Below are 14,311 nucleotides of genomic sequence, written 5' to 3'. Positions count from 1 at the left end.
CTTGGAGACGCGCCCTTTCCCCGCCCCCGCCGGAAGAGCAGGCCGACTCGGGGCGGGGCCGGCGCTCAGAGGCCTACGCTCAAAGGCCTACGCTCTCTCCGCGGCCTGAGGGCGTCTCTATGGTTGGTTCCTGAGGCCCCGCCGCCATTTTGTACGGGTGCCTTGAGCAATGAGCGTCTTGGGCACGGTTTCGAGGCGGGGTTCCGAGGAGCCGGGGGTGGGGCCAGCTTGGAGCGGATACAGCAAAAAGGTGCGACTCTCGCACTGTAGTGGTGCGTGCCGCCGTGCCGCCGGGCAGCCGTTGGGGTGGGGGCCGGGGCGAGTCGTGTCCGGCCTGTGCGCTAGCGGGGAGCGACAGTGCCCTGCGTGGGAGAGCGGGCGCGCGGTTGGCCTCAGCCTGGAGTCACCGTGACAGGGGCGCCAGACCTCCCCGCGTGCTCCTCGCATTTTCCCTACGCCTGTCGCCCGGTTTGTTTTTGTTCCCGTCCACCCTCTAGACCGTGCTTCACGAGGTCGAGGCGCGATTATTTTAAGTGGATGATTTCATGTCCTTTGATGTTTGACTTACTTTGTCATATGCTGTGGGTTTTATACGGATGCTGTTTCTCGGTGAAGGTTCACGGTGAACACGTGTGTAACAGCTAAAGAAAAAAAGAGCTTGGGATCAGTGGACTTTCTGATGCCTTGAATCAGTGAAGGTTACTTAGAAAAAGAATTATTTCGCCAGTGAAAAAGAGGACATGGGCGAGTTTAAAAAGAGTGTTGACGGGTCGAGATTCTAGAGCTGAGTTGTCCAATAAGGTGGTCACTAACCACTGGATAAGTTTCTCAGTCGTACTAGCCACATTTCAAGAGCTCAGTCACCTCTTTATTGGACAGTGCATATTATAGCCCATTCCCAGCATCCCAGAAAGTTAATATTGCACAGTGCTAAGCTAGATAGTGGGCAGTTGTTTTATACTGGTCATCCAAGCCTTTGTAAGTATGCTAGGTCATGGTTAATCACGTAAGTCCTCTAGACACATAATTCTAATGTATTATTGGGTATGGGTGTACTTGTTAGCAATCGGCTTTACCAACAAGTAATATGCCTACAGCATGTAAGGCTTTTGTTTTGGGGACAGAGTGAAAGCAATAGTTAACAATTACCAAGTAATTAGGAGCGGGGCCGCTTTACATACATCCTCTTCTGATGCCTTACAAATTTATGACGCAGGTGGTATTTTTTTCCAGTTGTGTGGCGGTTTTTGCCCATTAGGACTCAACTAAAAACCCGTGGCTTTGGCCGGGCACAGTGGCTCATGCCTGTAATCCCAGCACTTTGGGAGGCCGAGGCGGGCGGATCACCTGAGATCAGGAGTTCAGGATCAGCCTGGGCTGTTAACACGGTAAAACCCCATCTCTACTAAAAATACAAAATTAGCCGGGCGTGGTGGCACATGCCTGTAATCCCAGCTACTCGGGAGGCTGAGGCAGGAGAATCGCTTGAATCTGGGAGGCGGAGGATGCGGTGAGCCGAGATCGTGCCATTGCACTCCAGTCTGGGCAACAAGAGTAAATCTCCATCTCACCAAACAAACAAAAAACCATGGCTTTTATCCATGAAGCTATTAATACATTGCCTTCTTTTGAAGTGGGATAAAGCAGTCTGCCTTCAAATAACTTAAAATCTGATATGGGAAATAAGACGCGCTGTAATTAATAAATAATATGAAAGAGAATGGGATAAGTACTAGAAGATTCTGAACAAAACCTAATTAATAAAGGGAGAAAAAAATAATTTTTTTTTTTTTTTTTTGGTGGTTGGAGTAGGAAGAGACCAGTAGGTAAAGCTTTAAGGATAGCTAAAAGTTGGATTTGCAATAATGGAAGTGCGTGAGCGTATGACCCATATAAAGCCAAAAAAGAATCAATGAAATAAGCAAAAGCATGAAGGGTGGTACTATCTTAGTTTTCCGAAGGGGCAAATAAATGAACTATGAGAGAAATGAATTAATGGCATTTGCAGCAACCTGGATGAGACTGGAGACTTATATTCTAAATGAAGTAACTAAGGAATAGAAACCCAAACATGGTATGTTCTCACTCGTAAGTAGGAGTTAAGCTATGAGGATGTAAAGGTATAAGGATGATACAGTGGACTTTGGGGATTCAGGGGGAAAGGGTGGGAAGGGGGTGAGGGATAAAAGACTACAAATTGGGTTCAGTGTATACTGCTCAGGTGATGGGTGCACTAAAATCTCACAAATCACCGCTTAAGAACTTACTCAGATAACCAAATGCCACCTGTTCCCCAAAAACCTATGGATATAAAAAATTAAAAACAACAACAATAACAATGTAGATACAAGGCTAAATACCTGGGTAACGAAATCATCTGTACAACAAACCCCCATGACACAAGTTTACCTATGTAACGAACCTGCACACGTATCCCTGAACTTAAATAAAAAACAAAACAAAATGAAATAAAACAGTCTGCCTTCAAATAACTTAAAATCTGATATGGGAAATGAGACATGATGTAATAAGCAATATGAAAGAGAATGAGATAAGTGCCAGAAGATTCTGAACAAAGCAATAACATTAGGGTAGAAAAAAAAAAAAAACTTTCTTCTTTGCTTGTTGGAGTAGAAATAGACCAGCAGGTAAAGCTTTAAAGACAGCTAAAAGTTGGGTTTGCAGTAATGGAAGCGGGTGAGGGCATAACGCATACCAAGCAAAAAAAGAATCAGTGAAATATGCGAAAGCATGAGGCCCTCTTAGTCCTCCGAAGGGGCGAATAAACCAAACTTCCTTGACTTTACCTACATCTTGAGCAGACAGCCATGCTGTACCAATAACTTGAACTTCAGACAAGTATTGAAATGGAACCAAATGAATCAGACTAATTTAATGATAGGCATAATTTTTATGATTATTTTATGCTATGATTCTATATAATTAGATACACAGGATAAACAATTCATAAAGATTGATAGTGAATATTTTCATATAGGTAAACCACCGTAAACGTTTTTCTTCCTTTTCTATTAATTTACCAAGATTTGTAAATCAGCATCTATTGATAGTTTACTGGTGCCACAAATTCTTTAAGCTTTGCTCACTTTACTCTCTTTACTCTTGGTTGGGATAAGGACCCTGTGATGGATAGTGGGTTCTGAAGCAGCTGTTCTTGCTGTAGGGTCCTTTCCAGTTCAAGTTCTCTCCAGTCCATTGCGGTCTAGGCTCGGTTTGCTACCACCACAACCAGCAGGGGGAGACATGCGCCCTTAAATCCTACATTTAGGGACTTGCGAATGTTTCTTTTTTCCATCTACTTCTTGAAATTGTAACCTGCCTATCGATGTGAGGATTTGAGTTTTTAATCCTACATAGGATACTGTGAAGACTCAAACATGGGCCGAGTTTTATTTGAAGATATTTTAAGCGTGTTATCTATTGTACAATTTAAAATATATATAAACAATTGTTTAATAATTGTTGAATTTAAAGTTAAAGTCACTTAAAAATATTTAAAAGTGGGCCGGGCGCGGTGGCTCACGCCTGTAATCCCAGCACTTTGGGAGGCCGAGGCGGGCACATGACTAGGTCAGGAGTTCAAAATCAGCCTGGCCAATGTGGTGAAACCCCATCTCTACTAAAAATACAAAAATTAACTGGGCATGGTGGCCTGCGCCTTTAATCCTAGCCACTCAGGGGGCTAAAGCAGGAGAATTGCTTGTTGAACCCAGGAGGTGAAGGCTACAGTGAGCTGAGATTGTGCCACTGCACTCCAGCCTGGGTGGCAGAGCGAGACTCAGTCTAAAAAAAAAAAAAAAAAAATGTAATAGGAGACAGTGAAAGTATTCAGATGATCTAGTTTCAAATCCCAGCTCCTATCGATATCATTTTACAAAAGAAGGGGCATTTTGATATCTTTTCTGTATACACAGGAGGGAAGATGGGACATAACCTCACAATTTAAAAATAGAATAATTTCGGGTGTATGAAAAACTTAAAGCTTTAGTCTTATTTTTCCAGTTTGGCTGAAGACTGGTGAAAACATCACCACAAGGACTGGCAGCAGTTCTTGGACTGGTGTTTGGGAACCATTGATTTCCTTTTCCTGAACCTCAGTTTGGCCATCTGTAAAATAGTTATCCTCTAGTTTGAATCTAGCATCTAGCATTATTGGTGCTGATCACTTCATAAGTTTTTAAAGAGGATTTGATGGAGTGGTAAGTGTGTGTCATGGGTCAGTGAGAGAAGAGAGGGGCTCCAGCCTGTGTGAGCAGGGGGATCTACAGGTGCCAGATGGCAGAAGCAGAGGCCAGTAATGGTGGGATGTATGACCTTTTTTCCCTTAGCAGTCAGGTGACAAGGCCCTCACAAGCCAGATTGGTTCTTAGCTCACATTTTAGGGGAAGATTTGGCAGAGCAGGTATACTAAAAGGATAATATTCAGGTTATGGTCAGGCTGTTCATATATAGGCAAAGGTTTGATTTTAGAGGCAGTGTAAACCCCTTCCACATAGCCCTCTGTCTTCCTGCTGATACTTGAAATTCCTTTAAGGAATTGCTTGACACCAAGATACTCTGGAACCCAAGACAGATTCTTCCATAACAACATGGAGTGCTTATTATTTGCCAGATGCTGTCCTAAGTGATTTGCCTACATTTATTCATTTAATCCTCCTACTGTCTATGAGATGGGTGTAGTATCATTATTTTCTTTTTACAGAGCAGGAGGCTCAGATACAGAGGCCCATGTCACTTGCTGAGGTCACCAGTGTTAAGTGGTAGAGCCAGGATTTGAATTCCAGAGTCCTTGCCACTTTGCATGACAGCCTCCATGTTAAAGTGGAAATGGGTAATATCTCAGCCTTTCCTGCTGTGCTAAGGAGGAGGCCAGTGGGGAGCTAAAAGCACTATGAGGAATAAAAATAAAATCCTAAGCCCTTCAGCCAACTGGAATAACCCCTTTTGGCCAAGCAGTCCCGAGAGAAACCCTGAAAACTGAAATGTCTGGCCGTGATGGGGAGAGAGGTCAGACATGCCTCAGTATGCCCCTTCCTTGTTAATCTTTAACCAGAATTATTTCCTAAAGAGTAAGCAGAAACCAGCTCTAGAAAACAAGAAATGGACAACCTGTTCCTTTATCCCATTAGCCAATCACCTGAAGTAGTGACTGCACTCCCCCACCCTCTTTACAGTTTCGAAGTGACAGCTTGCCAGTTTCACAATGCATCCCTTCCTAAAAACTGACCACCATCTCTCAACTAGTTTTGGTTGACTTGTGGAGGATGTGAGGATTTTTGTGTCCTCTGCTTCACCTTGTGATGTCAGAGTAAAACCGCCTTTGCAAAGATTATGACAGTAAGAGAAGTCTAGCATGGCTGACTCCATCTTGCTTCTGCCTCATAGGCAGGCTGTCCTCACACATTCCTGGGTGTAGTCCAAGCTAACCATGGGAGGCATGTAGTTTATAATTTAACTTTGAGGCGAGAATGATAATAGGCCCTCCATGAAACTAACCCCCTCTTTGCTCAGGGACTGAAACCACTTTTGTAAAAGTAATCAAAGACCACAAGATTGGGATTATGGGACGGACCTGAATTCTGCTAAAATATAGATGTAATTAAATGATAACCAGCCATGGCCGGGTCCGGTGGCTTACGCCTGTAATCTCGGCACTTTGGGAGGCCGAGGTGGGCAGATCACCTGAGGTCGGGAGTTTGAGACCAGCCTGACCAAATGGAGAAACCCTATCTCTACTAAAACTACAAAAATTATCCGGGCCTGGTGGCACATGCCTGTGATCCCAGCTACTCGGGAGACTGAGGCAGGAAAATCGCTTGAACCCAGGAGGTGAGCCAAGATTGCACCATTGCGCTGCAGCCTGGGCAACAAGAATGAAACTCCGTTTCAAAAAAAATAAAATAAAAATGTTAACCAGCCATTGTTTAAGAAGTCAAAATCTGTAACTTCCCCAAATGCTCCTATAGGTAATCACTATTTTAGAACCTAAGATTGGTCTTTTGAGATGTTTTTCAGACTTTTGCATTCTGGCAACTGACTGACTTCACTTGAATCTGTGACTCAGGAATCAACCAGTCCTGTGGGCCCCCCACCCAGAACTGAGCACACGAGGACTAATTTTCCACACCCCTATGATTTCTTGCCCAACCAGTCAGCAGCACCCATTCCCTAGCCCCCTGCCCACCAAATTACCCATAATACTATTGCCTCTCAGTTCTCAGGAAAACTGATTTGAGTAATAAACTCCCATTTTCTGCTTAGCTAACCCTGCAATAATTAAACTCTTTCTCTACTGCAATACTGCTGTCTCAGTGAATTGGTTTTATCTGTACAGTAGGTAAGAAGAACCTGTTGGGCAATTACAAGTGGGCCAAAAACTCTACCCTTGGACCATGCTAACACCACCACTTTTTTTGAATATGGGATTCAGGAAGAAATGTGAAGCTCAATTGCATGTATGGTTGTTTCTCCTTTCATAAGTATTCATGACTCCTATAGCTTACTGAATATTACATATTTGGCCATGCAGCTAAGCATAAATTTCTGTTTGCTTTAGCCCTCCCTTGAAGTGATTGCTCTCAGCTTCTTCTGAAGGTTACACTTCCCAGCCTGTGGGCCTACAGGCTGCAACCCTTTATGAGAAATAAAGCTCTCCCTTCCAAATTTATGAACTTAGTGATTCTTCAGTTGACAATTAGGTACAGGCACTTGTGTGGAAAGGAGGATGCCACGAATGGGGGCTGGGCACTGTAAAAGCATACTATAGAAGATGCCTCCAGCTGGTCATCTTTTTCTCTGTACATCATAGAGATATTTGGGATGTGTGTGTGTCTGTGTGTTATATGCTGATTTCAACCCACATACCTGCCCAAACTATTCAGAAGCTGCCTTGTATCTGTTAGACCCTCATCCTGAATCTTTTTAGCGGAAAGACTTTTAAAGTATTTCCCCCAAAAGAGCATAAGGAACTTCACCCCAAAATATGACTCCTAGATATAATGAGTATTTTGAGTTAAAGGCCCTTAGAGATCAACAGATGTTGGAAAAGATTTTTCCCTTATCTACATAAAGATTGGATGGACCCTACAAGGAGAACAATTGTTTCTCGCCCCCCGCCCCTTATTATCTACTTTCTTTTCGTTTATTTTTTGAGACATAGTCTCGCTCTGCCACCCAGGCCGGAGAGCAGTGGCACAATCTCGGCTCACTGCAACCTCTGCCTCCTGGGTTCAAGCAATTCTCCTGCCTCAGCCTCCTGAGTAGCTGATATTACAGGTGTGTGTCACCACATCCAGCTAATTTTTGTTTTTTGTATTTTTAGTAAAGACAGGGTTTTATCATGTTGGTCAGGCTGGTCTTGAACTCCTGACCTCAAATGATCACCTGCCTCAGCCTCCCAAAGTGCTAGGATTACAAGCATGAGCCACCTCGCCCGGCCTTTTTTTTTTTTTTTTTTTTTTTTTTTGAGACAGAGTCTCACTCTACCACTTAGGCTGGAGTGCAGTGGTATGATCTTGGCTCACTGCAACCTCCATCTCCCTGGGTTCAAGCAATTCTCATGCCTCAGCCCCCTGAGTAGCTGGGATTACAGGCATGCACCACCACGCCCAGCTAATTTTTGTGTTTTTAGTAGAGATGGGGTTTCATCATATTGGCCATGCTGGTCTCGAACTCCTGGCCTCAAGAGATCTGCCTGCCTCGGCCTCCCAAAGTGCTGGGATTACAGGCATGAGCCACTGTGCCTGGCTTCCTCCTCTTATTATCTATTGCAGAAAAGACCAACAATGTAACCACACCTGAACAGACGCTTTCACAAGATGATGTCTCTTCGCAGACTCACTCAGACAATCATTTAGAAATTAATCTCTGCTGCCCAATCCATTCATTCTCCCTAGCAACCATTTATTGCCAATCGACAAAATTACCTGTATTCCCTGTCTCCCCCTACACCTGAATAAGGCTATCTGGACCCCACTGGAAAGTGGGGTAAACACTCTGTGGTTCTCCATGTTTACACATTAATACATTTGTATGCCCTTTCTCTAATCTTTTGTGAGCTGATTTTTTTGGCGAACTTTCAGAGGTCGAAAGGGAAGTTTCCCTTTGCCCCTATACCTCTTCCCCAAATAAATATGAAGTCATCTACTTATTTATTGAGATGAGAGTCTATTTGTCACCCAGGCTGGAGTGCAGTGGCATGACCTGGGCAACACTGCAGCCTTGACCTGGGCTCAAGCAATCCTCCTTCCTCAGCCTCACAAATAGCTGGGACTACAGGTGCATGCTGTCACACCGAGCTAATTATCTTTATATTTTAAAGATGGGGCCTTCCTATGTTGCCTAGGCTGGTCTTGAATTCCTGGCCTCAAATGATCCTCTCACCTTAGCATCCTCAGTAGCTGGAATTACAGGCACAAATTACCATGCCCAGCTTTGAAGTCTTTGATTTAAACTCACACCTTCTCTCTCTCTAGGCCACCCAGAAAGCTGTTCACTTGCCTCTGTGTGGAAGCATTTGATTTTTGGCTTGGAGGTTTTCCTTGGCTTTGTATCTTGCCTCATAGGCTTACCTCCTTTCTGTAAACAGCCTTTGTATCCCAGTTGAGTTCACCAGCATGGGATTGACAAAAGACAGGGAACACAGAAACACCACAGCAGAAAGCCACGTGGAATTGGAGCTCTTCAGTGGGATTTGTTTGTTCAGTAATAGGAAGCTGGCTACAAAGACCAAGATTAGGAATAGCCTCCATATAGCAATTATTTACAAAAACTGAGCACTTTGTGCCTTGTAGCTTGATCTAGACTGGCTTGTTTTGTCATTTCTTGGGTACTTCTCTGTCTCCCTTACTGGAGTCTAAACCCCTTAAGGGCTGGGATTATATCTAATTCTTTTCTCCCACAAAGTAAATTCTGCACAGCATGTGTTCAACTAACTTGCTATCAGTGGGACCCGAACTTCCTGAACATTTAACAGCGGGCTCACACATCACTGAAAGGACTCCAGAGAAGGAAAAGACACCGTGAAGGAGGGGAGTGAGTACCTTCTGTGGCCACAGGTGCACAGAAGCTTGTCCCTCCTTTTCTTTTGTCGGTTCCCTGACATGCTCTACTCTCTGCCACCTCCAGGCCTTTTGCACACACCTGTGTGTGGCCACTGGGGAAAGGAGGAATGAAAGTAACTGTGACTCCCACTGGTTTTGCTCTATACTTGTCATTCTGGCAAAGAAATTCCAGAGCCTGCATTGTTCCTCCCACCCCTCTGAGTCATTGCAGGGTCTTTTCCATTCCGAAATTTACTCAAGAATGCCCTTGAATCCTCCTCCTTTATGTTTGATTTGGCTCATGGGTGACTCTATTTGGAATTCCATGAAGAATCTTATAAAACCTGGTAGTAGAGATGTAGTGGCTGTACTTTGCAGACAGAGACATACCCAAGAACGTCATACGCCAGTACTTCTGTCTCCGGCCCCAGGGAGTCCGGATGGCCCTTTGTCAAGTTTCACTTCACAGGATCGGCCAGCTGGGCTTGTTTTAAGTCAGCACCAAAACAGGTTAGATAAACAGGCTCCATATGTTGGGTTGAAGCCATGCCCAGTTGTTCGTCAGAACTACCTGGTTGATTTTATCTCGATTCAGAATCTGCTTTCTTCACAGCCGATTGCCTGATAGCAGAGTCTAAGGTCTCAAAATTAAATCTCAAACAGGAGACTGAAAAGCAAGCAGTCAATTTGCAAAGACTTAAATATGATATTGGGGTGGGGATGGGGCATGATGAGACTCAGAAAACAATACCCCAAAATGAAAGCCTCAGAAAGCAGCCTCAAAAGCAAGTTTTTATCTGACCTTCTGCTGCCCTCCTGTCTCTCTGTCCCATTCTCTCCCCAGGCCAGCCATAGAAACTAGAATCCCTCTTCCCCAAGGCAGGTCAGAGAAACAGAACCCCTTTTCTCTAAACCAGAAAACCTAAAAATTTTCCCTCCACCTTGCCATGTAAAAACTGGCCATAAAGAAATTACCCGACAACCTCGTTTGACTGTAGGTCGTAGGAGCCCCCATTCCAGAGAGGGTCCTGCCCCACACCCAGAAGGAAGGAGTGCTGCTCAGAGAGGCCGAGAAGTAGCTAGACAAACAAGCCTTGCTGGGTTTCCCCACTCCGCCTCACAGCATTTGATCATACTCTTTTTTGTCCAATCATATTTCTACATGGCTGTCCATACTTCGTTTTACCTAAGCACAAAAATGAACAATTTTCCCTGTATCTTTGGGTCTTCATTCTGAAGTCTCCTGTATACACATGTTAAATAAATTCGTGTGCCTTCTCCCCAGTTAATCTGCCCCCTGTCAGAGATTTTCAGCAAACCTGCTGAGGGTGATGGGGATGTTTTCCCTTGGCCCCCACCAGCATATATTCCTTTTTTTTTTTTTTTTTATCTGTGTGTGGGAGGGTCCTTTTGAAAATTCAAATGAAAAAGATGAGTCCCCTTAGACTTCCAAATTTGCAGTGGAATTTAAATTTATTTATTTATTTTTTTGAGACATGGTCTGACTCTGTGGCCCACGCTGAGTGCAGTGGTGCAGTCTTGGCTCACTGCAACCTCCGCCTCCCTGGCTTAGGTGGTCCTCTCACCTCAGCCTCCCGAGTACCTGGGACCACAGGCTCATGCCACCATGCCTAGCTAACTTTTTTTTTTTTTTTTTGGTAGAGGCGGGGTTTTGCCATGTTACCCAGGCTGGTCTCGAACTCCTGAGCTCAAGTGATCAATCCTCCTTGGCCTCCCAAAGTGCTGAGATTACAGGTGTGAGTCACTGCACTTGGCTCGCTCTTTTTCTTGCTTAACATCAGAGTAGCTTTCACACATTTTTTATTCATTCTTCAACACATTATTGTGTTTTTGGCCTAAAGACAGTGATATCAATACCTACCGTTGAGTGGAGTCTTTACAAGGCAGCTTATTTGTCTAAAGTGTCTTGGAAATCCTGTGCAAACAAATTGCTAAGAGTGTTTTCCTCAGGTATGAAAAAGGGTGATTTATTCACCCAGAACTTGTGGTTTCTTTAAGATGTTGTGTATCCTTTTTAAGATTTAAAAGGCTGCTTTTTTCTAGTAAAGTCTCGTCCCAGCTGGCATCATGGGACACGCTGATCTGGAGCTGTTATTGAATTGATGACCATTCCCATGCAGAACTATGGTGCGTTTGGTCTCCTGCTTTGTGGACAAGTATAATGGGATAACCCACAGGATTTACCCACAGGGTAAATCCAAGAAAATTCACTGCAATGTCTTGTGCTAATAGTTTAATGAAATTCACCCTCCAGCAACTTGTGACAGGGCATGGGGATTTTCTCCAGTGTCACCATACTTCAGGAGTGACTGTGTCATCCAGGTGCAGGTATTCTTGGTTGTCCTTTACCTGTTGTCTCTTCTTGTCACATATAGCTAAGAAAGCAGATGACAGGTTCATCTCTATTACATGGGGAATTACCAAGTGGTTGCCTAGCAACTCACACAGCACAGTCAACATGGTCTCTGTTGTGGAATGTAGAGTGGTTAGCTTTCTTTTCAAGAATGCATTTCCATACTTCTTTTGGGTTTCTAGAAAAGAAGGTACATTTCCTGGATTTGAGGTTAGTAAAATGGACTTTTGTATTGCTTTTTCCAGTATTTATTCTATAGTAGGCCATTATTGTAACAAACAACGATTATCTGACCAAATCATCAATATAGTAATTGTTTCACTTCAATTCAGTAAGCATCTTCTATGTGCCATATACCCTTCTAGATACTATAAGGAATTATGAGGATGCGCAAGTGTGGTCCCTGGTCTCAGGAAACCTAAAATTTAGTGTAGATGCTTATATGTTTAATAGATGTGTATAAATCACTTGTTTACGCGTGTGAAACAGATAGCTATATCTGTATGTAAAATAAAGGTATCTTTATTTGGAAGAGTTCCTTTGTGTTTGATCAAAGGATTTTTTTGCTTGTATTTAGATTACTGCCTTCATAGCTTACAGCTGCAATCAGTTCAAAAAGCTGTAATCAAAAACTGTAATCACTTTTAAGACATAGCTCCTATTGGAATCTAAGTAATTAGCAGCTCTTAAACAGCTCTTGTTGGAATATGCCTTTGCTGCTGCTGATGTTATCAGTTAGGATGGTGCTGCTCAGTGTCTGCACTGCAGTCTTTCTGCATAATTGCTGCTGTGGCGTTCACAGCTCCCTGCTTCTATTTTACACATTCCAGTTTAAAAGAAGCTCCTTGTCTTTCTTTGTCTACTTTGTAACCGTGCAGCTGCCTCTCTCCCCTTAAAGAGGGACTTTGGCATGTCCCAAATCTTGCTTTAGGGAATCCTTTGATTACTTGAGCTAACTTCTTTTCCACTGGAGAGACAGTTGCTAGACATAGCCTGGGATTTGACTAGCCCCTTTCCCATGAATTGACTCAGCTGGTGAATTGTGGCATCTTCATCCTCAGGAAGGTGCCAGGGCATGGTGTGAAGTAAGAGTCCCTTGATGCAGCTGGTGCCTATTCGTTAGATTCTCCTCCTCAGTGAACTATACTGAGACTCCACTGAGGAAAGAGGAAGCTCTTGTGGATAGTTGTGCCACAGCCCCAGAATTCTCTTCCACCATTTTGGCTAGTGCTCTTTGGTTTCTCCACTTGCCTTCCCAGTCCCTGTGCAGGGCCTGCCCCTTGATTGTTTTATCGGCCGTCCAGTTCCCTTAGATCCCTTGAGAATTCGTTTGGACCTCTTGCCTTCACACAGAGCCCTTGACCTTTGCTTCCCAATACAGTGTCAGCTAGAAGGAAGGGGACAAAGGGTAGAAGGGGACTGCGTGAGACCAAACATTGTACAGACATTTTCCTCGAGCTTCCTCATTTCATCCTCATAACCACTTCTCCCTAGCTCTTCACAGCCCCATTCCACACATGAAGCTCAAAACAGTGCTACACAGATTACTCTAATGAGTACTGCCACAGTCTTCTGTCTCAAGCCAGTTTTTCACTTAGGATGAAGCCAACCAACATTTACTGTGTACTGTGTCCCTCCCAACGGTTAGGAGCACAGTAAAGCATAAGGCCCAGTCTCTTCTCTTAAGGAGTTCCCAGAACGGTTTTATAAGTGCTATAATAAAGATTTGGGAACACAAACAGGAAATCAGTTAGTTTAGGTAAAGGATGGGAGATCAGGAAGAGACACTTAGGGAGCCATTTAGATCTGGAAGGTTGGCTAACCTCTATTTACCTTTAAAAATGGACCTAGGGCCGGGCGCGGTGGCTCACGTTGTAATCCCAACACTTTGGGAGGCCGAGGCGGGCGGATTACCTGAGGTCAGGAGTTCAAGACCAGCCTGGCCAACATGGTGAAACCCCGTCACTATTAAAAATACAAAAAAAAAAAAAAGTAGCTGGGCGTGGTGGCGCACACCTGTAGTGCCAGCTACTCGGGAGGCTGAGGCAGGAGAATCGCTTGAACCTGGGAGGGGGAGGTTGCAGTGAACCGAGATTGCGCCGCTGCACTCCAGCCTGGGTGACAGAGTGAGACTCCGTCTCAAAAAAAAAAAAATGGCCTAGAAAAAGCTGGGTGTTGGCGGGCATGGTGGTTCATGCCTGTAATCTCAACACTTTGGGAGGATGAGGTGGACAAATCACCTGAAGTCAGGGGTTCGAGACCAGCCTGGCCAACATGGTGAAAGCCCATCTCTACTAAAAAAATACAAAAATTAGCTGGGCTTTTTTGCAGCCACCTATAATCCCAGCTACTTGCGAGGCTGAGGCAGGAGAATCACTTGAACCCAGGAGGCGAAGTTGCAGTGAGCTGAGATCACGTCATTGCACTCCAGCCTGGGCAACAGAGCAAGACTTTGAAAAATAAAAAAAGGAAGGAAGGGGGGAGGGAGGGAGGGAAAGAAGGAAGGAAGGAAGGAAGGAAGGGAGGAAGGGAGGAAGGGAGGAAGGGAGGAAGGGAGGAAGGGAGGGAGGGAGGGAGGGAGGGAGGGAGGGAGGGAAAGAAAAGCTGGGTGCAATGGTGAATGGCTGTAGTCTGAGACCAGACTGGGCAACATAGCAAGACCTCATCTCTAAAAATAAATAATAATAAATAAAAATTAATGATGGGCCCAGAGCAGAGATCAGTTGCCTTTTGATGTTGGGAAATCTTTTATTGCTTGAATCTAAATCCTTTATGCTGCAGTTTACACCATATTTCCTCTCATTTCAACTTCAGTTAAAATAGCGAAAATCTGTGTCTAATACCCTAGTCACTCAGAGGTTTTTTAGCAAGTCAT

At 44.3% G+C, this 14,311-nt stretch overlaps 2 long non-coding RNA genes across 6 annotated transcripts in view; one reads left to right on the top strand and one right to left on the bottom strand.

The window, feature by feature from the left end:
- The first annotated feature begins 125 nt into the window (after nucleotides 1-125).
- Nucleotides 126-14,311, top strand: part of LOC107130459 (uncharacterized) — a 174,778-nt gene continuing 160,592 nt past the window's right edge. For all 5 annotated transcript variants that reach the window (XR_012416032.1, XR_010588573.2, XR_012416030.1 and 2 more), the window contains exon 1: nucleotides 126-250. This is a non-coding gene — a long non-coding RNA (uncharacterized lncRNA). The remainder of the gene's footprint in view (nucleotides 251-14,311) is intronic.
- The window catches only part of LOC135972026 (uncharacterized), a 43,427-nt gene continuing 39,960 nt past the window's right edge, over nucleotides 10,845-14,311 (bottom strand). The window contains exon 3 of the long non-coding RNA XR_010588575.2: nucleotides 10,845-12,823. This is a non-coding gene — a long non-coding RNA (uncharacterized lncRNA). The remainder of the gene's footprint in view (nucleotides 12,824-14,311) is intronic.

The sequence above is a fragment of the Macaca fascicularis genome, chromosome 7, assembly GCF_037993035.2.
Source record: "Macaca fascicularis isolate 582-1 chromosome 7, T2T-MFA8v1.1".
Classification (NCBI taxonomy): domain Eukaryota; kingdom Metazoa; phylum Chordata; class Mammalia; order Primates; family Cercopithecidae; genus Macaca; species Macaca fascicularis.
Note: the sequence above shows the minus strand (reverse complement) of the source record. Positions and strands in the feature narration are given on the sequence as shown.